Genomic DNA, 15,773 nt, shown 5'->3' on the forward strand with positions numbered 1-15,773 from the left:
CGTGCCCCCTTACAAGGCATAGAATCAGTGTTCACGGCTTTCAGATTGAGAGGGGGAAATACTCAAACACTTCGTCAGCGGAAGGAATTAGACATTCTGCAATATCATAAATAGAAGACGAGGAACACTTTCTGTTGAAATGCCCTGAGAAATAGATCTGAGACTGGAAACAAAAATCATCTCTCGCTCTAGCTGTGCACCTAATAACACTTAAAAAAACACTAAATGCACCAGTGCCTTCTCTAAATATTGTCTCATTTTTATTTTTACAAAATGTTCATTTTGAAAAGTTGCATCTCCTCTCTAGACCATAATAGCAATGTTTGTATTCCACCGTGGACATCAATGTGGATATTGTGTAACATTTCAGCAGCATCATACGGAGGGAGACCATATTTCACACGTTACTATGATGAACTATGATGATAGCACTTAGGGTACCGTTGTACAAACGTAATAGTGCTGCAACTGTCGTAAGTCTACATTACGGTAGAAGAGTTAGTGAGTGAGTGAGTATGGTTTTATGCCGCTTTTAGCAATATTCCAGCAATATCACGGCGGGGGACACCAGAAATGGGCTTCACACATTGTACCCATGTCGGGAATCGAACCCGGGTCTTCGGCGTGACGAGCGAACGCTTTAAGCACTGGGCTACCCGACCGCCCCTAAGGTATAAGAGTTACAATCACCTGAGCGCTAAGATGGCTTTGGTACCGAGGGTTTCTGCCTGAAAAGGCAACATTTTGCTTAACAACAATGAGATTATTTAATATGATACCATATTACCCTTATAAGTGCAATAGTATTGAACCCCATTCACATCACCTAACACTTGACAAGTCGGTTGTGATTAGTACTGTTTAGTAGTCACACTCCCGAATACAGTTATCTGATTTATTTGACATGATCGCGATATGGCTGCAATATTGCCGAATCGATGAAACATTTAACCCACTAACTCACTATTTGACATGAGTTGTATCCCCTAGCCGTGTCAGGAACATATTTCTGTGGCCTCGGAATCGAATCGCCCTGTTTATGATCCTTAAGATGTCAGCAAGGCACTTTATTTGGTATACGTCCCTCGATTAGTGATACTTCGGACTTCCCATTAAACGTGCAAGCCACGCTATACTGGCATGATGTTCGAACCGGCGAAAAGAACGAGAATCTGTACTTTATAAGAAAGTGTTATCCCAAATATAACATTTGTTACATTTGACCACTTTCTCAATGGTATTGTGTTCATAGCTTTCGGCCATGGGAACCGTGCCAATTTTACACTTGTCAGAGGGGTACACAAGGTACACGATCTACACTATCAGTTGTCGGACCCTTTTTAGTGGGTCAGATCGCAGATAATGTGTGCTGGTGATTAGGATCCTCAATCAGGCTTCAATCAGTAGATTTTTCTTCTAACTGATGGGATAAGTGTCTGTGTCTGTGTCTGTGTCTGTGTCTGTGTCTGTGTCTGTGTCTAACTTGTCATTACATCTGCCTGTAATGTTATCTACTTGCTGATGTGGGCAGTCGGGTAGCCTAGTGGTTAAAGCGATCGCTCGTAACGCCGAAGACCCGGGTTCGATTCCCGACATGGGTACAATATGTGAAGCCCATTTCTGGTGTCTCCCGCCGTGATATTGCTGGAATATTTCTAAAAAGCGGCGTAAAACCATACTCACTCACTCACTCGAATCCCGGATAAGACTCAACCCCAATAAGTACTAGAATCTGTACTTTATTTAGAAAGTGTTATCCCAAATATAACTTGTGTTACATTTGACCATTTTCTATAATGGTATGTTTCTTTGCGATACATCCAAACTAAACCAATGCGGAAAGCGTCAGATGTAATTCACCATGTAAATTCTCAAAAGCGAAACCATTATTACCCCAGTCACTTGATTAATGTGTGCTCGATTTTCAGTTGTGAGTACACAACGCACGATGTCTATGTACTTTACGTGATAACAAGGTGTTTACAAGGGCGTTTTTCATAAATCAAAATGTTCCCTAACATGCGTGACGCCTGCCATAAACAGCATGTTAATTACCCAGGTAACCATCACCAGACTCGCAAAAGACGACAGCGGGAACGCATTGCCCACAATCAATTTGATTATGGCACAGGATAGTCTCCACACTGATATTAAATGAACATTTATCATAGACAAATAATATTCGATAACTGGAGACAAACAATATGATTAATCTGTTATGATTACAGCGCACACAAGACATGCTATTGTGTAAATATGTTTAAAAGACGTTCAACAAACAACAGTTCTGTTCAAACACTAAAAAGACTAGTACTTGTGATTTCAACACTGAATACGATGTTTCATGTGTTTACATACACATCTCGTTTTGTTAATTATATTGCATTTAATATTCAGTCTGCACCGGATGATTTGTTGAAATGCTGAATACATTTGATTAGATACATAATCAAGTCCTTTTCTTTAACTAAAAACAAACCTGCATTCTACATTCAGCATGCGTCAGTGTGTGTTCAATGATTCACTCTAAACGATATAAAGCATACAGGTACTATTTGCCTTGGTTTAACACTGTCGATGCCATTGAACATACATCAATTCTTGTTAAAAACCTTATCTGTGTTATACACTGGGTTTATTTCATGACAGTCTGTTCAACATCCAATATTTTTTGGTTAAAAACACCGCATACGTTTTCATGATACACCGAAACATCCCCGTTGCATACTACCCTGCAGTTATATGTGAAACTTATGATTACTCCTGAAGTCTCCCGTGGCGATACCGCTGTAAGCGTCATAAAATCTCGCTGACTCACTCGCTTCAATTTGCATCAGTGAGCTGATCTTGCGTATTTATATCTGTCCAAACAACTCGAGGAGGCACTGGGGTGTAAGCACATATCTCATGCATGTTTCTTTATCTTACACATATCGGGGAATGTTCAGAACCCAGCCAGTACACCGCCACGGGGAACCAAGGCACACGAGATGCAGTCTCGATACCATGACTCTCCCGTACTGTCAGCGCCCGGCTTCTCTGCTGGCGCTGATACCAACGTCAAGCGAAGTAGTTTAATGCCGTGTGTATTGATATCGGCAAATGAAGTCGGACTTTTTACATCGGACACTGTAGGTGATGGAGGAGACGGGTAACCGCAGCTTTCTTTGAACCGCAGCACACCGTATAAGAGAAGTTCATTTAGAATGCTATAAATAATTTGATTGCTTTTTAAGTATTTTGCTCAAGTGTTGATCTGAAGGAAACAAATTGACACTATTCGTGAAAGACTTCTTACTGATTAAACTGACAAGGTCACCTATTTTTTATCCAACTTTCAAGTAGGCTGAAATTTTGAATAATGTATCTTCAGATTCAAAGATATTTTTTTTTTCCGATAGCTATTCGTCACTTAAAACAACTAAAAATATAAATAAACATGGGAACAACATTTTCTTTACTGAACTGTTGAGATCAAAACTCGTTAAACCTGCAGTTGAGAATAATAAATATCGTAACGCGTCTAATATCATATTTACATCATTCTACATGTGACAAATATTCTTGACTACTGATATTTACAGATTATTATTTCGTGGGATGTTTTCCTCAAAGCCGAGAGTTAACTGAACGTATGTCAACACGTCTATTTCCAATAACATGATGATAGTGTTACTGGTATACAATAAAGTAGAAATAGTTACACACAGAGGCGTAATACTATGTAGAAATAGTAACATAGCTGCATATGTAGAAATAGTAACACACTGGGGCGTATGTAGAAATAGTAACCAACAGACACGTGTAGAAATAGTAACAAAAGAACGCATATGTAGAAATAGTAACACAAGGACGCATACGTAGAAATAGTAACACACAGACGCATATGTAGAAATAGTAACACACAGAGACATATGTAGAAATAGTAACACAAGAACGCATAATTAAGTGGAAATAGTAACACAAGGACGCATATGTGGAAATAGTAGCACAAGGACGCATATGTGGAATAGCTATAGTACACACAGACACATATGTAGAAATAGTAACACAGAGACACTTATGCAGAAATAGTAACACACAGCCAGTGTCTGTGTTACTATTTCTGCATATGCATATTTAGAAATAGTAACACGCGGAGGCGTATGTAGAAATAGTTACACACAGCCACATATGTAGAAATAGTAACACGCAGACACATATGTAGCAATAGTGACACACATACGCTTATGTAGCAAAAGCAACACACCGACACATGGGTCGAAAGAGTTGTGCCCCCTGGCCGTGTCAGGAACATACTCAGTCTGGTATTTCTGTGGCTTCGAAATCGAGTCGCCCTGTTTATGATCCTTAGGATGTCAGCACGGCACCTTATCTCGTATACGTACTTCGACAAGCGACACTGAAGTTCCCATTAAACTTGCAAGCCACGATACACTGACATGATGTTCGAAATATTAGCACACAGACACATATGTAGAAATAGCAAGACACAGACACACATGTAGGAATAGTAACACAAATTCACATGTAGAACTAGTAACACAGACCAACACGTATGTAACAATAGTAACAGACAGACACCTATACTAAGGAGGTATGTAGATAGCCGAGTCTGGGCCGGACAATCCAATGCTTGCAATTGTGGTAAAACCCACTCATTCAGTGATTGACTTCAGGAGTATCGATCCACGCAATTGGGATACGATGACATGCATCACCCAAGTCACCGAGCCTGACCATCCTATTCATTTAGACGCCACTTAGAAACAGCATTGGTTGCTTGGAAGGGGGGGGGGGGGTATTCTTACCCGGTATCGCCACTGTTTTCTAAAACTAATAACATGCATGCTTAATACTTGCCTATTATCAAATGTGGCACATTTAAAAAACCCGAAATGAAATATATGCATATATTCTATAAAAAAAACCATAAAATGGTCATTTGGAGTTATTTACCATATCCCGGTTCTCAGCGAATGCTCTATATGTAAATATACGCAATAAGTCCAAAAGAACAATAAAGAAAGAAGCGTGATATATTTTACGATTAAAAGTTGCTCCATTATGACGTCATTTCTTGAGATTCGAATATGCGGTCGCAACCTGATGACGTCATATATTCGACGACGTTAGTTTTGACAGGGAAGTGTCTAGTGAAGTGTTCCCTATAGATGTAGCTGGGGTACGCAGATAAATGCAGTGGCCGCTATTCTCATTCATAAGTGGGAGAGATGTGATAATCGATATTAGGAGAAAAGGTTCAGAGAATTGACGTGAGGATTGCGAGAATATGCGGGAAGTACCAAACTTGAATTGACTTGTCCGACATTTCCGAGGTCGGATTCTATTCAGGGGGTCATCGGTATTAAAATTTGGTTAAATATGTTTAAAATTGGTACAATTCATCAAAGTCCTTAAAGAAGCTGTACATAATGTTGATACCTCAAATAAGAAATAAACGACTCGTGGTCGTTGTTTATCGTACAATAAAACCTTGCAGGGAGAATAAACCACTTGGGGCAGCGCCCCTCCTGACTTAATCTCTATGCATAGAGACCCACCCCCCCCCCCCCCCCCCCGGTCGTTTATTTCCTAAACATTATGACATAACGAACAAGTGTACATGAGGAATTGAATTCAATTAAATTGTAAAATCCCAGTTCGATATTAATGTTGATATACCAAATTTCACGCAAAGAAGACACGAAATCATGTAATCGTATAATGTTCTACAGACACAGTGGAGTCTAAAAGAACGGCGTTCTTTACGGCTAAACAGACAAAAACACATTTTGCTACTTTCCATTAATAAGGATTTGTGAATGTATTTGATAAGGTTAAAGTGGTTAGTGAACCATACACTACACAAACTCCACTCGTTACAAAGTCATCTATAATGATGAGTGTTCCCTGCTGTAAAATCCTTGGTTTTAATTGTCAAATTGTCATGTCAAATACTGATGTATCTGGGACAAATGAAGTGGCACTACAGCGTCCATTCTGTCTTGCACGGTAACCTGGCCATTTTGAACGCAGGGGCAAAATAATTGTTAGCTCTTGCTATGCTGCATCAGAATTCAAGGCCAGGCTTATACCAGCATCATCAACTTCAGTGCACCACCATTGACAGTATTGAGTTATCGGCGTTCTTACAGTGTTATTTCTCCACTGCGTCATACCATGCGGGAATCAACGCCACGACCATAGTCGCCATCATATGCAAAATTTAATGGGCTTGTGTTGTCATCGACATGCGATACTATGTCCTTTACATATTAAATTATGCTATTTGTGTGAGAAAACGTTTGTCAACGTGTATGTCGACTGGGGAATTAGTTCAGATTGAAGACAAAGACTTCCTTAAGTGGTTTTCAAATATACGATAACGCATAACGTTGGCTGTCGCCTAGGACTACGTTTTACTTCTCCCTCTATTATCACTATTACACCATAGGCATTATGGCGCTACAAATACTACTGTTATGCGTCGCCTAGGACTAGAATGCAAGTTAAAGTTTTCGTAAAAGCCGAAGAGCCGTTGAACGGCGAAAGATATTGTGTAGATAAAGGAGTTTTGACAAGCACGAATATCTGGACTGTTTTTTCTGTATATATATAGGAAAAAACGGGCAACCAAGTACAGACGGAGAGAATATTGCGTAGCCATGGACATTTGACATGTGGACTTGATCCAAAGACACGACCCAAGGGATCGTAAAAATGAAGTGGTTTAGAAGTTATAACTCTTTAAATAGATATGCGCTATCCAGACAGAGTGCTATTTAGTCTGTGACACTTTAAACAAGAGTACCATCTAATTACTGTAAAGTGTTGGCTTCCATTGACTGTTGCTAAACACCCATCAGCGCCAATCATCTGTTTACATATATATGCTCTCTGCCTCATGGCATTCATTCACCTGATGAAGGAGTAAACATATACTCCGAAACGTTGTGTTCCTCATAAAAAGGAAGTTGACATCCCTATATTCTCTGCCTTAGGAGTACCATCAACTCTTATGCCGTGGCTGGGGTCAGTGTAGACCACAAGCACAGTTATGTATATGTGGTCACCACGCTGTTCAAACTCACGAGTACGTAGATGAATCTTGTTAATAGAGTCACCCACTCTACATTGCATTCACCCTTGAACATATATACATATCTTTGCAATACATAAAGAATATTGTCAAGACACATTGCATTCATCCTTGAACATATATAAATATCTTTGCAATACATAAAGAATATTGTCAAGACACATTGCATTCATCCTTGAACATATATAAATATCTTTGCAATACATAAAGAATATTGTCCAGATACATTGCATTCATCCTTGAACATATATAAATATCTTTGCAATACATAAAGAATATTGTCCAGACACATTGCATTCATCCTTGAACATATCTAAATATCTTTGCAATACATAAAGAATATTGTCCAGACACATTGCATTCATCCTTGAACATATATAAATATCTTTGCAATGCATAAAGAATATTGTCCAGACACATTGCATTCATCCTTGATCATATATAAATATCTTTGCAATACATAAAGAATATTGTCCTGACACTTTTTTTTGTCGTTTTTGACGTTTTTTGTCACCAATGTGATACATTGCAGGGTCAAATACCGACCTACATATGTCTTACACTTATTGTCGCTTCCACGTAATAATAATCGTATCCTGAACGGGTTCGAGGAAGTAAGTGGCGAAATAACATGTGTTTGTTCATAAAATGATCAGCGCGAAAATTTGCCGCTTCAAACAGTTAGAAAATGCGCGACCACAAACAGTGTGATATACGCAACCACATGATAGGCCTACACTGTTAGTGTAAAAATGCACAAGATCCTATACACATGAGAATCGCTTTAACAGCGATTAATATTCCCAATTTTATTTTTCGATGTACAGCAATCGAAAGTAAAATCCTTTCTTAGGTGTGATATTTTCACACACTGGTGTGTCATGTAAGCAGTTGACAGATGGACCACATGATCATATCAACAGTATGCCTGTCTGCAGTTAGTGATGACAGGTACGTTCTCCGATAGCACATTAGTCAAAGGGAGATGACTCTATTGTTATTACGTGCATGTGTTCTGTGATGATGTCCCTCCTGTGCGAGGTCTGCATGTCATGACCTCACGTTTGAGGTCTATAATGCCATAATGTCACGTCCCGTATTTAACATATTCCAATATAATACATATTCAGTTTTGAAACAGTGGACGTAATAGGTTTGGTAACCTTCTCAAAGTGACCGGGTACTGTATGCTGACGTTGTCGCGTTGACCGGGTACTATGAAGTGACGTTGATACGTTGACCGGGTACTGTGTAGGGACGTTGTCGCGTTGACCGGGTAGTGTGTAGGGACGTTGACATGGTGACCGGGATATGTTAAGTGACTTTTACACTGTGACCGGGTACTGCTAAGTGACGTTGACACGGTGACTGGGTACTGCTAAGTGACGATTACACGGTGACCGGGTATTGTTAAGTGACGTTGACACAGTGACCGAGTACTGCTAAGTGACGTTGTCGCGTTGACCGGGTACAGCTAAGTGACGTTGTCGCGTTGACCGGGTACTATGAAGTGACGTTGATACGTTGACCGGGTACTGTGTAGGGACGTTGTCGCGTTGACCGGGTAGTGTGAAGGGACGTTGACACGGTGACCGGGTACTGTTAAGTGACGCTGACACAGTGACCGGGTATTGTTAAGTGACGTTGACATGGTGACCGGGCTATGTTAAGTGACTTTGACACTGTGACTGGGTACTGCTGAGTGACGTCGCGTTGACCGGGTACTGCTAAGTGACGTTGACACGGTGACCAGGTACAGCTAAGTGACGTTGACATGGTGACCGTGTACTGTTAAGTGACGGTGATCGGGTACTGCTAAGTGACGTTGACACGGTGACCGGGTACTGCTAAGTGACGTTGACACGGTTACCGGGTACTGCTATATGACGTTGACACGGTGACCAGGTACTTTAAAGACATATTCATGGTGTAACTGTCTCCTCGAGCTCATGCTGGGACAACATGGCCACGACCCCGTTAACAAAGCTACGGAAAGATGGGTCGAAGAACTTGTACTCCTAGAATGTTTAAAGTATAAAGCTCTATAATTACTCTTTTCCCCTAGGGCCAAAGCTTCCAATATTAATAATTGATTTATTCCATCAGCTTTAATATTCCAATAGTGCAAACTATCCGATGTTGTTTACACCATGTGTGAAGGTTTTCCTTCACATGTTTGCCTGATAACCTTCGGGAGGACAGTTTATGGTCACGTGGATCTATAAAGTTATTTTCTGTCGCTGTTTTAAGATTTTGTACTGTTAGACATGTTTGAACACAAACAACATCACGACATGTGTGATTACTGTCAGTTGTGTTGTGGAAACAGAAACAGAGTACACAGAATTAAATAGCATTGGATCTTCACATTGGAGCTATAAATTTGTCAATCAATTAAACAGTTATCCCAGGAGAGTCAGCAAACATCAGCTTATTCTAGGCTTGCTTTATCAGAGCAGAGGTACTCATGCATGCTTCTTCCAAGCCAAAGTGGATATTAAGTTAATGTGGTCGTGAAACATCCTAATGTATATTCGCACTGGACGCAGGTAGTTAATGAACTGCTATATTGCAGCTGACAAATTAACTCGAATCTCTTATATAAACATCAATATCACGTCAATAGCAATATAACGTCATTGTTTCCAATAAAACCACAGCACTAATTTATAATATATTGGTACATTGACATATCATCCGAGCATATTCATGGTAGGATGAATATCAAAATATGCTATATATTACACTCCATTGAAACCATTGAAGTCCATTGAAATAACTGAAGGCCAAAAAAACCCATTGAAGTTCATTGAAACCCTGTTCGTCTCCCACATTAATGGGAACGCATTATTTTTATACTTCAATTTTGTTCAGTGATCAATTTGAGTGGTTTGTGGATAAACGGATTTGAATGCTGTTACTAAGTACAGTGTTTCCTGGGACTGAGGAATTTTGTTTTAATGTAAACATGAGTTAAAAGAGAAAGGTGTCTTTTGATGTATGTTTTAGACATAAACACTGATAGTCCTAGCTTCAATCGCGTGTCATTATTTGGCTGTTTCGGGTAATTATCATCATGAATGATGTTAGTTAATTTCATGGCAACTGTTTCTGTGATAATGTTCAAATAGACAGAGTTATCTTAACAAATATTTCTAGCGTGTTCTAAAGCATGCTCAACGCGGCTGCACATCACAATGATCAACATACCTCGGCTAATCTGATTACTTCCGTCCGTCCTGTCCTCAATGTCAGAACAAGAATAAGTCCAGACGAAAAGCTGCCAGCCTTGAAACACAGCTCCAAGACAGAAGGTTGGAAATCTCAGGATTTCAGACGTTGCAAAGAGTTAGCTAATCAAAGTCCTTCTTGTCAAAAGAAGCTGCTCTCAGAAGTCCAACGTAATAGTGAACGTATGCTTCCGTAGATGGGCCTCACGAAGCAGGACCCTTTCAAGTGGATTCTGGGCCGCTGAAGTCTTCCAATAGCCTTGGTCTACAGGAAATGATCGACTACCTTAGAAAAATGATGGGTCTAAGCTGTGTGTTGTCTGCAACTATACAAGTAATCTCACTCTGACTGTTCCATGCTCTGTCACTGAACTAGGAAAGGACGCCTGGCCAATGGGGAAGGGAGTCTAGAAAGCCAGCTTGACCAATGGTAAAATACCAGGCGTCGTTCAAGCAGCGTTACGAAGGCAGAGACTCCTGCGCCAAGTATCTTGCCAGCTATCCCGCTGTACCAGTCCTGCTCAGTAGAGATTTTCAATTATGATCATTCCCAATCAGCGGTTCTGGTTATATGCCCGTCCTTTGCACTTCTCCTAAATCAATTGGTTAATTCTGACAGATTGTTTTGTTCAAGTTACGCAGCAAGGTGCGGCGCAGGGGAAATTAGTGAGTCTTAGCATATTGGTGGTTTAGGATAGGAGAACACCGTCTTGTAAATGTCACCCACAGAGACAAATACTTCAAACATCGCGATCAGCAGCTCGGAATGTAAATGAAAGTTCAGCATTAACATTCATCATATCTTGATGGTAACGTATCGTAAATGTCATGAACATTGCTTCCAGATACAAGCGCAACAGCCATAAAGTTTTCAGACGAAAATCAACCTGTCCCGTTTTTTTCATATTATCTCTGTTGATTATTCTTTACATTAAACAGTGGCAGGCCTTACACAACGTCGGGGTACAGCCCTGTTCAGTGAGGCTGAACTCGAAACTAATTATACACTTTATGAATAGAGAGGAAACTAGTTAAAGTTCGTACTTCAAAGTGAATGTTTACATGTTGCCTGGGCCATCAATGAACGGGTTGTAGTATTGACTCGTTTGATCTTAAAACTCAAAGCCACGATGGAAATAGTCCTTCATTAGCTTACACAAACTGGGGTTACATTTTTTCTTTTTTTTACCCCAGAAATGTCTCACGTCGCTGATGAAGTCTGCGGTAACACATAAATCTGAACTAAAGGATGTCTCAGTCCTGCAATGTTGTTGCAGTGAAATTGATTCATTGCACTGTGAAGAGAGGTACTTATCTGTAACATATTTCTGCACTTGAATCCTTACGAATTGTATACCGCTTTAGACATATAGTTTGGAGGCAGGATTATATAGTTCAGGAGCTTTATCAATCCACCTGTTCATCTGAAGGTTGAACTGTTTGCTCGATTTGAAACAAGTAATTTCACTTTAGGAATATACACACTTTCAATTTACGATTTTCAGTTATTTTGCATTTATGCGGGTTTATGCGAGTGAGTGAGTGAGTGAGTGAGTGAGTGAGTGAGTGAGTTGGGTTTAACGCCGCTTTTAATAGTATTCCAGTTATATCACGGCGTGTCAGCTTAATGTGTTAGGTAAGCCCGAAGTGGTGCAGGTCCCAGACGTTTACCACTTCGGTGAAACCCACGAGCACGGGTATGGTGCAGACAAACCTAGAAATATAATTGGGTCGACCCGGGATTCGAACCCACAATCATAGGTTTCTTATGCGGGTTTATGAAGTTGATGAAGAATTTTGAATGATTTTGTTGAAACAACGCATGTAGCTACATTGTGTACTACACTATAAACTCACTATTTTAGGTTTGATGCTGTATAACGACACGTGAATCACATGTGTATCATGTCAACTTACTCGTATGCTTTCTGTACTTACGAAAGAAAGTTACCTCTATGTGTACTTAAAAGAAGTACCACGAGGACACTATGATTGTTCAGAGCAAAGCTATATACTTCATTACACTACACCCTGGGGCAGAGTAAACTTTATTACTTTTCTAAAGTGCCGACTGTAAAACTACCCTTGTGTTTTGATGACGTTGAGACTAACCCTGTGTATTTATGACATTTAGACTTACCGTTCTGATGACGTTCAGACTACCCTTGTGTTTTGATGACGTTAGTATTTTGATGACGTTAAGACTCATCCTGTGCTTTGATGATGTTAAGTAAGGCGAGGTGAAATGGGGTTTAACGTCGCGTCCAAGATTATTGCACTTATATAGCGACGTGCATGTACATGTGTGTGTGTTTGTGTGGCTGCTTGTACTAGTCCGGACGGATGCCGATTTATAGTGCTAGCTCACTGAGATACCATGCCGCAGTTTAACATGAATATCCCACTCAGACACAGTATACTGACTCCAAGCCGACCAGTCCTTGTTTTAGCCCCTTAATGCCGAGCGCCAGACAGGGTAACAACAAGTACCATCTTTCAACGTCTTTTGGTATGACGCGGCCGGGAATCGAGCCCCGGACCTTCCGCTCTCCGGGCGGATGCTCTACCACTAGACCACGGAGGCGGTTTGATGACGTTAAGACTAACCCTGTGTTTTGATGACGTTAAGACTAACCCTGTGTTTTGAAAACGTTAAGACTAACCCTGTTTTTGATGACGTTAAGACTAACCCTGTGTTTTGAAAACGTTAAGGCTAACCATGTGTTTTGATGGAGATGCTTTTTTAGTTAAATCTGCAACAAGCAGCACCGTAAATGGAATAGGTCTAACTGGCAGCTGTGCTACGTTGATAGACAACATTCGTTTTAAACATACTAAAACACCACTAAAAAAGATAGTTGAGTGTTTGATAAGGCTCATACTTTCTTTCTATGTGCGTAATTATCGAATATTCCATGCAGCAATACGTAGGATATGACTCATGTTTCTACATACATTTGGTTGTTTAATCACGTGACAACTAACATTCCACAAGTGCATTGTGAGGTCGAGTTAACTATGCAAACATAGCTGAGTTGCTGTGTCGCTTGTGGTTGGGAGTTGAGGTGTTTTCCGTCGTAAAATTTGAGTGTCAGCATAGTGAATGCAGTGCTTAACAAGTCGGTTGCACTAAAGAGTACCTTACTCCTCGATTGCAACTGACGCGAATTGACAGTGTATACCATACTGACAGTATGCCATGTTCACGTACTCGTACAACAACTGTATGTCATATTCACGTAATGTATATTGCCCGTATGTCATGTCCACTTATATGACACGTTAACTTACCCGTGCGCTGATTGCACGGCATGTTAACCTGTTAACAAACAATTTTTTTCGTTGTTTTTGTTTTGTTTTGTTTAGTTGTTGTTTAACGTTGCACACAGCAATATTCCAGCTATATGACGGCAGTCTGTAAATAATCGATTCCGGAATAGACAATCTTGTGTTTGACACCATGAGCATTGTTCTACGCAATTGGGATACGATGACATCCATCAACAAAGTCAGCAAATCTGACCACCCGACGTAGTATAGTCGCCTTTTACAGCAAGCATGGATTGCTGAAAACTTATTCTGCCTAGGATCTTCACGGGTCTGACCTACATGTACGTTGCTTGCACGACATGTCAACCTAGCTGATTGCTGATTGCACGACATGTCAACCAAGCTGTTTGTTGATTGCACGACATGTCAGCCTAGTTGTTTGTTGATTGCACGACATGTCAACCTAGCTGTTTGTTGATTGCACGACATGTCAACCAAGCTGTTTGCTGATTGCACGACATGTCCACCAAGCTGTTTGTTGATTGCACGACATGTCAGCCTAGTTGTTTGTTGATTGCACGACATGTCAGCCTAGTTGTTTGTTGATTGCACGACATGTCAACCTAGCTGTTTGCTGATTGCACGACATGTCAGCCTAGTTGTTTGTTGATTGCACGACATGTCAACCTAGCTGTTTGCTGATTGCACGACATGTCAACCTAGCTGTTTGTTGATTGCACGACATGTCAACCTAGCTGGTTGCTGATTGCATGACATGTCAACCTAGCTGATTGCTGATTGCACGACATGTCAACCAAGCTGTTTGTTGATTGCACGACATGTCAGCCTAGTTGTTTGCTGATTGCACGACATGTCAACCTAGATGTTTGCTGATTGCACGACATGTCCACCAAGCTGTTTGCTGATTGCACGACATGTCAGCCTAGTTGTTTGTTGATTGCACGACATGTCAACCTAGATGTTTGCTGATTGCACGACATGTCAGCCTAGCTGTTTGTTGATTGCACGACATGTCAACCTAGATGTTTGCTGATTGCACGACATGTCAACCAAGCTGATTGCTGATTGCACGACATGCTAACCTTGATGTTTGCTGATTGCACGACATGTCAACCAAGCTGTTTGCTGATTGCACGACATGTCAACCTAGCTGTTTGTTGATTGCACGACATGTCAACCTAGATGTTTGCTGATTGCACGACATGTCAGCCTAGCTGTTTGTTGATTGCACGACATGTCAACCTAGATGTTTGCTGATTGCACGACATGTCAACCAAGCTGATTGCTGATTGCACGACATGCTAACCTTGATGTTTGCTGATTGCACGACATGTCAACCAAGCTGTTTGCTGATTGCACGACATGTCAGCCTAGCTGTTTGTTGATTGCACGACATGTCAACCTAGATGTTTGCTGATTGCACGACATGTCAACCTAGATGTTTGCTGATTGCACGACATGTCAACCTAGATGTTTGCTGATTGCATGACATGTCAACCGAGCTGTTTGGTGATTGCACGACATGTCAACCTAGATGTTTGCTGATTGCACGACATGTCAACCTAGATGTTTGCTGATTGCACGACATGTCAACCTAGCTGTTTGGTGATTGCATGACATGTCAACCGAGCTGTTTGGTGATTGCACGACATGTCAACCTAGATGTTTGCTGATTGCACGACATGTCAACCGAGCTGTTTGCTTGTTGCACGACATGTTAACCTAGCTGTTTGGTGATTGCATGACATGTCAACCTAGCTATTTGCTGATGGCACGACATGCTAACCTTGATGTTTGCTGATTGCACGACATGTCAACCTAGATGTTTGCTGATTGCACGACATGCTAACCTTGATGTTTGCTGATTGCACGACATGTCAACCAAGCTGTTTGCTGATTGCACGACATGTTAACCGAGCTGTTTGCTGATTGCACGACATGTCAACCTAGCTATTTGCTGATGGCACGACATGCTAACCTTGATGTTTGCTGATTGCACGACATGTTAACCTAGATGTTTGCTGATTGCACGACATGTCAACCTAGCTATTTGCTGATTGCACGACATGTCAACCGAGCTGTTTGGTGATTGCACGACATGTCAACCTAGCTATTTGCTGATGGCACGATACGTAAACTACATGTACGCT

At 40.8% G+C, this 15,773-nt stretch overlaps 1 protein-coding gene across 1 annotated transcript in view; it reads right to left on the reverse strand.

Annotated features, from left to right (window-relative positions):
* The window catches only part of LOC139471274 (G-protein coupled receptor dmsr-1-like), a 171,212-nt gene extending 160,449 nt beyond the window's left edge, over positions 1-10,763 (reverse strand). The window contains exon 1 of the mRNA XM_071253574.1: positions 10,313-10,763. The gene's annotated coding sequence lies outside the window, so the exon portion shown is untranslated. The remainder of the gene's footprint in view (positions 1-10,312) is intronic.
* Between the last annotated feature and the right edge of the window lie 5,010 nt (positions 10,764-15,773).

Source organism: Haliotis cracherodii, unplaced genomic scaffold (genome assembly GCF_022045235.1).
Source record: "Haliotis cracherodii isolate W230 unplaced genomic scaffold, xgHalCrac1.p SCAF_22, whole genome shotgun sequence".
Taxonomy (NCBI): domain Eukaryota; kingdom Metazoa; phylum Mollusca; class Gastropoda; order Lepetellida; family Haliotidae; genus Haliotis; species Haliotis cracherodii.